General features: G+C 44.8%; 1 protein-coding gene across 1 annotated transcript in view; it reads right to left on the bottom strand.

The window, feature by feature from the left end:
* The window catches only part of CPXM2 (carboxypeptidase X (M14 family), member 2), a 197,881-nt gene that overhangs the window by 84,695 nt on the left and 100,779 nt on the right, over window positions 1-12,407 (bottom strand). The window lies entirely within an intron of this gene.

The raw sequence follows: 12,407 nt of genomic DNA, 5'->3' as shown, positions 1-12,407 counted from the left end.
TACATTGCATTTCACACTATATTCTTTGTTCACACTGTGTTTCAAATAATCATTCTCATGCATCATGTTTCATAAAAACAATCACCACTAGACCTTGCTGTCATTACCCCGTCTTGCCTCTGGTTTCTTATTTATTTGTTTCTTAGTTGTGTTTTTCATTCTACTATCCCTTCTCCCTTGCTGTCTGTGCCGGTGTCGGTGTCTGTTTCTGGTGAAGGGCCTAGAACATCCCAGGCAGGGAAAGCTGTGCCTCAGAAAGACCAGGCTAACCCATGGCCAAGCTCTCCAAGTTCATCAGAAGTGTTGACTCTGCATCAGCAACTCTGGCCTTTACAGTGTGTGTCCTGGCGAGAAGAGCAGAGAAGACGGACACCTACTATCTACAATTTCTGACGGAGCTGGTAACTTTGAGACCAGCTACTAAATGAAGTTCTGCCCAAGCTGCTGCAATGCAAACACCAGGGCTTGGACAAGCCCAAGGCTTTCATCCCACTGAGCACCTCTTGTGGACAAGACTGAGACTGTGGACTCAAGGTCTGCTGTACACACACACATACACACACACACACACACACACACACACACACACACACACACACCCTGCCACAGGGCTGTAAGGTATCATGGTGAAGCTACCCTCTACACACTTGATCTTAAAGAAAGACAACCAAAAATACTAGAATTGAAGTCAACAAAAGTTATTACTTCTAGAAGCATTAAACCCCCTAATGGCACACCTGGAGCCCCAACCCAAAGGTATGCAGTTTGAGTCCCCCAGCTGCTCCGTGGGAGAAAGATGGGCAATCCTCTCCCAAGGGAACTACTGCAGAAAATCCACACGGGAAACCGTACGGGGCAGAGCTCCATGCTGTGGCTCATGGGTGACACTGAGCCAGGGCTGACCCTCCACAAACATGTGCACCCACAGGACTGAGACAATAAATGGCAATCTCCACTTTCCCACCACTGGCCAAGAAAAATACCAAAACCAAACTCACTGCTGTTGAGTCCATTCTGATGGTGACTCTGAAAGGCAGAACAGAACTGGCTCACAGCATCCCCAGGGCTGGGAATTTTGAAGGGAGCAGATGACACACTGTTCTTGCTGGAAGAGAAGATGGTTTAAACCCCTGACCTTTTGGCCAGTAGCCTGGGGCTGTACCCACGGCACCCCTCAGGTCTTACATAGGCTGTAGACTCTGAGTGTCGACAGTAGGTGCCATTGAGCGACCACTAGGAACAACAGGTGGGAGCCGTACCCTGTCCTGCGCCATCCTCAACAGCTCCGCCAAGCTCAAGTCCACTGTTACAGTCACTGTGCCAATCCATCTCAAGGGTTTCCTTTCCTTCAGTGATCTTATCTTTTGTTCAACATAATATCTTTTTCCAAAACACTAGCCTTTTCAAATAACATGTTCAAAGTACATCCATGGTCCAGATAAGATAAAGATATTTTCAGTTGCAAGCTTTCTAGAGTGTATACCCTTCACAGTGTAACCACAGACTGTTGCCGAAAGAATTTCTGGAATAATCCATCAGTGACACAAGAAGCACAGTACAGAGAGAGCCATGTCCTCTCTGCCATGTCTCTGCCCCATGTCTCCCACTGAAGAGGCCAGAGAGCTCCACCAGCCACCGACTCCACCACTCCACACCTCAACCCCAGTCCTTCTCCCCTGTACTCCAGACCCCACATCACAGATGTCTTTGTGGCTCAAAAGGCATGAGGCACAGCCAGATTACAACCATCTAAGTCAGACGTCTGAACCTGGATATTCATTTCAATTCATTTCACTGCCAAAGAGGTGATTCAGACTCAAAACATGTTAGAACAAGACCCCCAAAATCCTACTCAAATTCTCAAAGAAACATCCAGCCCCTGGCCAAGGAGCTGTCCATCCTGACAGCACCTTCAAAGGATTGTCTCTGCCCTTCAGAAAATAGCGTCAGGGCAGCCAGGAGGACTGCGTGGACGATGAAGTCCATCTCAGGGGGACACACTCCTCCAAAGTTTTCAGTAAGTATCTGTAATCTAGGAGCTAACAGACAAGAACCCCAGAGCGGTGCCCTCTTTGTTGAATTGTAATCCACTGGTGTTCCAACCTAGCTCAGAGCATCACTGGATGAGATAATTAATTGGTTTAAAGAGGACTTGAAATAAATAAGAACCTATCCCCAGCTCTTCATTCCTCCCCTCATCCCTGCTAAGTTCCCAGGAGGCGCTGCAATAGCTCAGTAGTAATAATAATAATGCTATTAGCTCTGCTCGGCAGCCCATCTGTCCCACCAGCCGGCCCAGCACGCCCAAGACAGACCAGCTCCCTACGAGCCGCCGTCCTCAACTCACAGAAGTGTTGTTTTTAAGAAGGAATACTCCAGTATTGGGAACCATGTGGGTGAAGAGAACATGGAAAAAAAAGTGTGAAAAGAACACTTCAGGGAAATGTTAATTAGACCGGAGATGGGTCAGAATCTGGGAGAAAATGGGACTGTTAGACGTCAAAGATGACTCACTGTTTCTCTTGAAGATACTGCCCGGTGTGCAAGGTATACCGCACGTGGACCAGGGCTCCACTCACAGCCTTGTTTCTAAAGGAGGGTGGGAGAGGACCCTGACTTTTCTCCTGTCCCCCCCACTTAATGAAATCCACCCCTTGTTAAAATTCTTTGCATTGCAGCCAAAACAGATGTTAGTTCTATGAACTCATCCCTTGTCATCACCATTGTATCCATCGCCATAAATCAGCCCATAACACGTTCGTTCCAATCCATCACAAGTAAACACTGGATGCCCTATCACAGATGTCCTTGTGGCCCAGAAGCCAGGAGGGACAGCCAGATTACAACCATCTAGACCATCAATCTCAATCCCACCCCACTACATGAGGGTGGATTCGGACTCAGAGAAGCCCTGCTGGACAGAGCTGAGCTGCCCGGCAGGAATGCTGGGCTATAAATATGGACAGAAGCATGCTGTCATGTCGTTCCCCCCGGAGCGGCTGATGGGTCGGAGTGGCTGGTGGGTTTGATCCGCTGACCTTGGGGACAGCGGTTAACCCTTGCACGTCAGGCCTCCGTTCAGTCTCAATACCCCCCACAATACTGAAAATCAATCCAAAGCGTGTCATGAATGTTCACTCTGAAAAATCCTTTCTGCAAGTTAGTAACTGGGAAGCAACAGAGCTAAAACCTGAGCAAATATTTGGTGGTTTGATTTTTACGATGCCTTAAGATATAGAAGGCTGCGCAGTGGAGTGGACTTGGAGGCAGGGATTGTATAACAATGAAAGAGTTTTTCTTTTACTTTTCAAAGAGAAGAACGAACTGGAGGGGAGGGGTGGGCAGGGAGAAAAGTGCAACAATGAATGAATGGAAATACAAAAATCTCTGTAAATTTTTGTTAAAATTAATAATAATAAATCTTAAGAAAAGATAATACTGCACAACCTGCAAGATGAGACAACACAACCTTGTTTGTAAAAACATGAAGAAGACGTGAAGCATCTAATTAAAGATCATATTTTTCAGAACAGATTAAACTGCAACATAAAAAACCCAAATATCCTCACAACTGGACCAAGAAATACCATCATGATAAACAGAGAGATTAAATTTTCAAGGATTTCATTTTACTTGTATTCAGAACCAACATGCACAGAAACTGTCATCAAGTAATAAGATGAAGTCCTGCAACGGGCATATCTGCTGTCAAGGACCTCTTTAAAATGCTAATGAGTAAGGATGTCACTTTGGAGATTTTTGTGTGCCTGATCCAAGCCTTGGTATTTTCAGTTGACTCATGTACACATAAAAATTAGACTCTGTCTAAGGAAGACCAATGTCTAATTGTGTGTAAGGATTGATGCCTGCGAATTGCAGAGTTGGTGAAAACTGTTAGACCACACAGAGGACAAGTGTGTCTGCCTTAGACGATGGGCGGCCAGCATGTTTCCTAGGAATGCGGACAGTGAGACTTCATCTCACAAACACTGGGCATGTTGTCAGGAGAGGCCTGTTCCTAGAGAAAGGCAAAATGCTTGGAAAAGTAGAGGGTCAGTGACTGAGAGGGAGCGCCTTGATGAGACAGAAAGAAAGACTGCACCAATGGACGCCAGCACAGCAGAAACTGCGAGGACTGCCCAGACGGCAGAGGGTTTCCTTCTGTTGTACAGGACTCCCTCGCAGCCAACCTGCAGGCATCTAACAACAAAACTGCCAGGCGTCCAGATGGGACCCTGAAAATCAGGTGTGATGTGAACACTCAGGGGTGTAATGCAGATCCCAGGTGCCCTGTGAATGTGAGCGCAGCAGGAAAGGCCTGCTGAGAGCAGGGAGGGGAGGCTCCCCCGGGCTCTCCTGGCTGCTGTTTGGTGCCTTGCAGTCAGTTCTAACTCAGCACCCTGCTCTGTCCTCACCATCCCTCGGGTGTCTGACTCCATGGTCGCAGCCACTGCATCCATCCGCCTGCCTGCAGGTCTCCTTGCTCCAATCTGCTAACCCTCCGCCTTACCAAACACCGTGTCCTTCTCCAGGGACTGATCTCTTCTGATAACATGCGCAAAGAGTGTGACACAAAAGCTTGCCATTGTTGCTTCCATGGTGCATTCTGACTCCACTTATTCCAAGGTGATGTTCATTCTTCTGGCAGCCCACGGCATAGTTGGTACTCTTTGTCAACACCGTAATTCAAAGGCATCAATTCTTCTTTGGTCTTATTATTAATATCCAGTTTTCCCATGCACATGTGGGTTCTTCTTGTTTTGGTTAAGGGTTGGGTGTGGACTGTTGGGTTGTTAATTATGTTTGGCATGAACATTCTTCTAAGTGGTACAGTACTGGTCTGTCAGTCTGCTGTACTGCAGTAACTTGGGGTTGCTGTGATGCTGAACACAGTGCCACTTGTGTGTCAAATGCCACAATGATTACCCATGGTGGATAGCACTTGGGGAAGCTTCCAGATTAAGACAGACTTGGAAGCAGGAGTGACATCTACATCCTAAACAATGTGCCTTTAGAAACTCTATGACTTAGAGAAATGACAACAGTTATAGGACAGGGTTCAGGTCTTTTGTTCATAGGGTTGCTATGAGTTGTGTTTGACTTGATGACACTTAACAACAACAACATGTGGTGGTTGAAAACTCCACGGTTTGGCTCTGAACACTTTAATCCTTGAAGTGTGATCTTGCTCTTTAGCACCTTAAGGAGGTCATTTGCAGCTGCGCTTTGAGTGGACACCACAAAAAGGCGCCTGATCTGGGGCAGGCGTCAGCAGTTGGCAGAGGATGCTGGAGTTGAGTTAGCCTGGCCTGCTGTGAGCGCCTGCTGGGAAATGGAGCTAAGAATTTGTCAAGACATCCAGAGCTCTGCCAACGAGAAGGTCACAGCCTTCCTGAATTTTTGCTTTCATTGTCGCTTGCAAATTGAATAGCTCTGACTTAAGAAATTCTTTCCTTTGCCTTTCTGAACTTGGCATTGCCTTTCCAAGATGAGGGTGGAGGCAGCTTCCGGATGCTCTGGAGAATGTGTCTGCCGGAGCCCTCTGCCAGCTCAGACATCACCGGTTTCCGGTGCCCCTCCCAGAGTCTTCTTAGGAAAAGGAGCTGGTCTCAGAATTATCTAATCATCATTGGAAAGCTCTTTATAACACATCACTGTGGAGCACACAAGAGGCATCAGTCCCACCTGACTGTCAACCTTGCGTGGGAGAACATTTTTAAATCCATGATGGCCCAGAGCCTTCCCAGAAATTCCCAGCAGGGATCCAAAACATCTAGGAGGTTCTATGAGCTGGTCAAGTAAGCAATTCCAGCCTTAGGGAAACTGCAAACCATGGCTGATGTCTCTATGTCTAAGACTGAGAATTCCTTTTCCATTTTCCATAGAGCAGATGGAGAAAATTCTCTAGACACTAGATATCCAGGTGACCCAGGGACAAGTGACAAGCTACCTGAAGCCACTTAGGTCTGGGGTCAGCCTGGCTGTCTTCACTCTCTGAGGCTCTGACCGACCCTGTATCCCTTTGAATGCCCAGCTTGGTGGCTGCCTCATTTGAAAAGACCCTGAAGGTTTCCTTCTGCTACCACCTTCACAAAGAGGATAGTGAAATGGGACATACAATGTATACTGCATTGAAACAGATGAGGGAGAGAACTGTTTAAAAGGGATATGTGGTTACGTATTGTTGTCAGGACAGGAGTCCAGAACGAAGGCTGCACAGTGGAGTGGACCTGAGGGGAGGGATTGTAAAACAATGAAAGAATTTTTCTTTTGCTTTTCAAAGAGAAGAGTAAACTGGAGAGGGGGGAGAGGGGTGGGCAGGGAGAAAAGTGCAACAATGAATGAATGAATGAATGAATGAATGAATGAAAATGCAAAGTCTCTGTAAATTTTCTTTAAAATTCATAATAAAAAAATAAGAAAAACAAAACAAGAAAACCCAAAGAGTGCAGTGGGACAGTGGCTTAAGAGATAGACTGCTAACCTGTAAAACCATCTTGTTTCACGGCTAAAATACAGCAGTCTGCTTCTGTAAAGATGCCCAGCCTCCAGGGCCCAACGGGCAGCTCTCCTTCATCCTTATTGAGTCACTGTGAGTCAGAACTGAGTCTGGGTATCCCAATGGTAAGGAATAATGCTGCCAACCCAAAGGCACATGGTTTGAATCCACCAGCCACTGTGCGGGAGAAAGATGGGCGATCTCCTCCCACGCGATTCACTGCTTTGGAAAGCCTGCTGGAGGTGTAGCCACGAGTTGGTTCTGATTAAACAGCACATAACAACAACACTTGAGTCAGAATTAACTTGTTGGGAATGAGTGAGTGAGTGACAATTTCACTCCACTTGTACTTCCCCTGCCTGTTCACCACCACTACTACTTTGACTCAATCCTCCTAAGAAAGTACAAACCACCGTTCAAGTCCACACCTGTCTCTGATTAGACTGGGAAGGCCCCACACGTTATATCGCATAGAGCCACTCTCATTAGCTTGGGTGCTCAAAATGCTTCCAATGTGCAGTCTGATTTTCCTAAGCAATAGATTGGCCCTGTATCATAATCCAGTATCAATGAAAAAATATTTTGTTCTTTTTATAAAACAAAAAAGGGAAAATATCTTTTTCCTTTGAGAAAATAACACTTCCCAAACCATGCTTATTTGCATATTCTGTCTGTTTCCTACAGCTACCATCGCAAAACACCATAAACTGGCTGACTGAACACAACAGAAAAACATTCTATCACTGTTTTGGAGGCCAAAAGTCAGAAGCCAAGGTGTTGTCAGGGCCTTCCTCCCACTGAAGAATCTAGGCAAAAAAATAAAAAACCCCAAAACACCATTTTTCCTTGCCACTCCCAGCTTCCCACCATCCTTGGCTCATGGCAGCCTGACTTCAATCTAAACCAGCAGCTACTATTGGCTGAATCAACTAGAAAGAGATTGTTGCTTCTTCTTCGGTTATCTCCAACAAGGATGGGGTTGAAACAGTACACAAGGCATCTAGACAGTGTCCTGTAAAAGACTCAAATTGAAGCATCAGAATTAGATGCAGCCAAAGCTCCACAAGAGGCAAATTCAATAGAGTAAAATATCACATATTAAAAACTCGGGACAGCAATTTGATTCGTTAATCTAAAAAATAACTTCAATCAAGGCAAATGTGTCAAAAACAAAGTGTTTGGAGGTGGAGGGAGCTCTGATGGTCTAGCAGTAAGATGTTGCACTGCAGGGTCAGGAATAGGAGGACATGCAGAGTGTGTCAAATCATCTCCATGAACAACATGTTCCTTCCTGTGCTGTGAGAACAGAGGAGCTGGAGCCTAACTACTCTGACTGAACAAGCTGACCTAAGTTTTCACAGAAAAATTATCAAAAGGCAGGAAATGCAGAACAAAATTACAAATTCTCATGGATGTTGGACTTTCTGGAGCCATAGAGGCCAGATAAACCCCTGAAACTATGCCTCAAGTTAACCTTTAAATTTTAGGTCAAAAATAGCCTCATAAAATTGTCTTAAAAGAAAATAATGGTTTCACTGGTATAGTTATTTGAAAAAACAAATACCTTCATTGAGAATTCTGATGGCTTAGTGGTAAAGAATTGTCCTATCAACCCAAAGGCACATGGTTTGAATCCACTAGGACTCTATAGGAAAAAAAGACCAGAAATCTCCTCTCATGTAATTAACTGCCTCTAAAAACTCACTGAAGGGGCAGCTATGAGTCAGTTCCTCCTGGACTGTACACAACAACAACAACATACCTATACGGAATCAAATGAACCACGGCAACCTCAAAGATGAGACAGAACTCTTGGGGGGCAGTTCGCATTAATAAGGGAGCAGCAACTGAAAAGGTGAGGGTAGGAATTGCTACACAATTTGTAGAATGTAATTAATGTCACTAAAATATTTATTTAGAAATTTCTGATCTGTGTATACTTTGCTTCCTATACGCTCAACAGCACAAAATGAGTAACATACAGAAGAAAAGAAAAATTATACATGCATACCTTAACATGCGAATTGAACTTAAAATATAACAGTATAGGCACCCATCAGCCTTTTGGTTGAGGTCACAGGGCAGTAGACACACTGACTCAGGGGCCTTTGTCACCTTCCTTCCATCAAAGCAGCTATGATGTCTAGTTATGTTTTATATGGAATAAAAAATTTATTGTATTCAGAGGTATTTTGGGGTTTATCTGCATTTTTTGTGAGCCAGATAAAATCTGGTTTTAGAAAAAAAACAGATTTTTCCACTTGGAAAAATCTCTGCAACTGATGTTGTTATGTGCCGTTGAGTAACTTGTGACTCATAGCGACCCTATGTACAACAGCCCTAAACTCTGCTCTGTCCTGTGCCAATCGCACTGTCTCTGACACACCCATCCCGATTACTCCAGTCACTGAATCAATCCACCTCATAGAGGGTCTTCCCCTCCTGTGCCTGCCCTCCACCACTCTCCCAAGCATGATTGCAACTGGTACATGACATTATATTTATATATACATATTTACATATATATAATGTCATGTATCCGTTGCAGAGATTTTATATGTGTGTGTGTGTGTGTGTGTGTGTGTGTATACATATGTAAATTTGGAAGCAGGAGTGACATCCACTTTCTAAATAACATGCCTCCAGAAACTATGAAATTTTATAAATGTTGATAGTTGTAAAGCGACTTCAGGACTTTTGTTCATGGGGTCACTATGAGTCATGCTCGACTTGAAGGCAATCAACAACAGCCTATATATAAATAAACTCATTAGCTGCCAGAAGAGCAAACAGCTATGTCTTAGAAAAAGTATAGTGTTCCTTGGAAGCAAAGATGGTAACGCAGAAGCTTTGTCCCGCATACTTTGGGCATGTTGCGAGAAGAGGCTCTATTTGTTGGAAAGGTCAATCACACTTGGGAAGTTGGAGAGTGAGTGAAAGATCCCCGACAAAATGGACTGACACAGTGAGCGCAGCTATGGGCTCAAGCGTGCCCGAGATGGTGAGGATGGCCCAGGACAGGACAGGGTTAGGGTCTATTGTTCATAGGGTCTCTATGAGTCACACTTGACCCATTGGTACCTAACAACAAAACTCAAGGCAATGCTGTGAATCAATGGAGAATTGCCCTAGGATCCTATAGCTGTAACTATTTATGCAGGTAGACTGCTTCGTCTTCCCTCCATAGCCTGGCTGCTGGGCCCTACCTATTGCCCTTTCAGTCAGTAACTGGGCACTTAATCAGGCACAATTAGGATTCTCTTGGTATAAAATAGAACTCTGGAAAAACAAGTATAAGTTGGCACAGCCATACGATAAATGTATAGGTTTAGAAGGGGGAAAGGCATTGAGTCTTCCTAAATCCTTCTATTTAATCTACATAGAAATAATTTTACACTCACTTTATGGAAATGTATAATCACAATGGCACAACTGGAACCAAGCACAGCTGGAAACAAACATTTGTGATTTCTTCTAGGCAAGAAACTCAATTCACAGAAAAAAAACTCTAAATAAAATATCAACAAAAACACAGCATTGAAAAAAGCATTTGACTACTATGATGACTCAATTCACCATCAGCACCAGACAGAATGGGTCTGACACATGCTGAAGAACACCTGATAAGTGCAGGCTAAGAGGTCGCCTACTGCATTCCAACCACTTTAAATATTAAATAAGAATGGAAATGAACAAAGAAAACAGTCAACTCAAGGTGCTTAAAATAGCACTCTAAAGTGAAACGAAGAAGAGGAGAAGGTAGAAACAGATGAATAGTATCATTTATAAATACATTTATCAGCCAAATTTTGAGAGGGTAATCCACTGTCTTTGAGTAGGTTCTGATGAAAGATGAACCATAATCAGGTTTCCAAAATTGTAAATCATTACGAAAAGAGAATGTGTAACTTTTCTCTCAGGGAGTGGCTGGTGGATTTGAACTGCATGACGTTCCTCTCCAAGGCCTGGTCCCTCCATGCAACATGCCCAAAGTATGTCAGACGAAGCTTCAGAATCCTTGGCTCCAAGAAGCATTCCGGCTTCACCCTCTCCAGGACAAACCTGTTTGTTCTCCTAGCAGTCCATAATATATTCAATACTCTTCTCCAGCACCACAGCTCAAAGGCATCAATTCTCCTTCTATCATCCCTAGTCATTTTCCAGCTCTCTGATGCCTAACAAGTGATTTCAAAGAACATAGCCTGTATCAGGCGCACCTTACTCTCCAGACTGACATTGTTGCTCTTTAGTACTTTAGAGAGGTCTCTAACCATAGACTTTCCCATCACAAAACGTCTTTTAATTTCCTGGCTGCTTGTGTCAAGAGTATGTACTTATTATCTTTTCCTTAATACACACAAATACACTCACAGAGTGAGAGACAAAGAGAGTGAAGGGGACTGAAGAGAGAGATTCCAAAAATGCTGACTCTGGCTCTTTCTGGAAAAAAGATCATGGGTTAACGTTACTTTCTTTCTTGGGTTTTTCTATATCTTCCAAAGTTTCTATAATGTGTATCTACTACTTTCATAGCCAGGATGTTTAACAAGCCAATTGCGGGGAGGGGGGAACCTATTTTAGAGAAACTTCTCCAGTGAATAATTTAAACTTCAACTGAGGGTATAAGAAGACCTTTCCACTTTCTACTAAACCCAGCCAAGGGCCTGCCATGTGGAATTGAAAAGGTCTTGCCAGAGTTCTTGGAGAGGACAGAAAAGATGTCAGAAGTCACAAAAGCAAGACCCCAGGGGCTTCAAGAAGCACATGAACAGCATCTGTCATGGGGGTTCAAAGGGGCGCTGGAATTTTCCACAAATGGACTGGGACACTCTTGTTTAACAAGAGGGGCCAAACCCCAAAATCAAACTCATTGCCATCAAGTTGATTCTGATTCATCATGACTCCACAGAAGAGACAAGAACTGCCTCATAGAATTATCTAGGCTGCAATCCACAGAAGCTGACTGCCACAGCCTTCTCCCAGGGTGCAGCTGGGGGATATGAACTACCAGTCTTCTTGGTTAGTATTCAAGCATCTTAACCACAGCACTATCAGGGCTCCTTGACACTGGGCATCAATTCAGTGCAACATATTAAGGGCCCTTTAGAGCTGCCCAGGAGCACTAGAATCATAGTCCAGCACTGTTCTCAACACCATGTCTGGGAAGCTATTCTCCACAGGCAAGTCCATGTGGCTCTGGTTTCAGACCAAGGTCTGAGAAGTCTGTGGCCCAGGCTGGCCCCGTGCTCACATGGTCTTAATAAACACACTCATTTTACAGACGTGCTGACTGCAGGCTGGGATGGTGCCCAAGGCTCTAATCAAAGCCAGCGAAGACCTATCACAGAGGCACTAGAAGGACAGAGGCATCTCTCCAGATTCTAAGGACTCCGGAGCACCTCACAAGCACACGCTTCATTTTAAACACAATTTAGTCGCATTAGTCATGGAAGTAGAAGTGTAGAAACCAAGAAAGAGAGGAGTCTTTCCCTTCCAGAGCTGCTTCTGAGAGTTCCGGACCAAGATCTGCCGGAAAGATGCCACTCCATCCCCTTTCTGATCTCCTTCCTCCGTCTCACTTACAGGGGACTGAAAATGCGGAAGTGTGGTGACTTACAGTGTCCACAGGACAGGCATGACCTTGCTGGCCACCCCTTAGCAGGACCAGGAAGCAGTGATGAGGTGGACCAGCATCCGTGCCAGGTGCTGAGAGGGGACCAGCGTCGGGCCCCAGAGACCTGAACCAAGACAGAGGCCAACAAACAGCCTTCTCTGCTGCGATGGGTAAGGCTGTGTGTCAGCTTGGCTGGGTCACGACTCTGTGGTGTGACCACGACAATGTGCATTGGTGGTTATGTAATCAGATGCTCGGCTCCCTGATGAGATCTGCTGTGAATAGTTAGTTGAA

Source organism: Elephantulus edwardii, unplaced genomic scaffold, assembly GCF_000299155.1.
Source record: "Elephantulus edwardii isolate Elephantulus edwardi_28Jun2011 unplaced genomic scaffold, EleEdw1.0 scaffold00006, whole genome shotgun sequence".
Taxonomy (NCBI): Eukaryota; Metazoa; Chordata; class Mammalia; order Macroscelidea; family Macroscelididae; genus Elephantulus; species Elephantulus edwardii.
The sequence above is the reverse complement of the archived record's forward strand: the minus strand, read 5'-3'. Positions and strand labels throughout refer to the sequence as shown.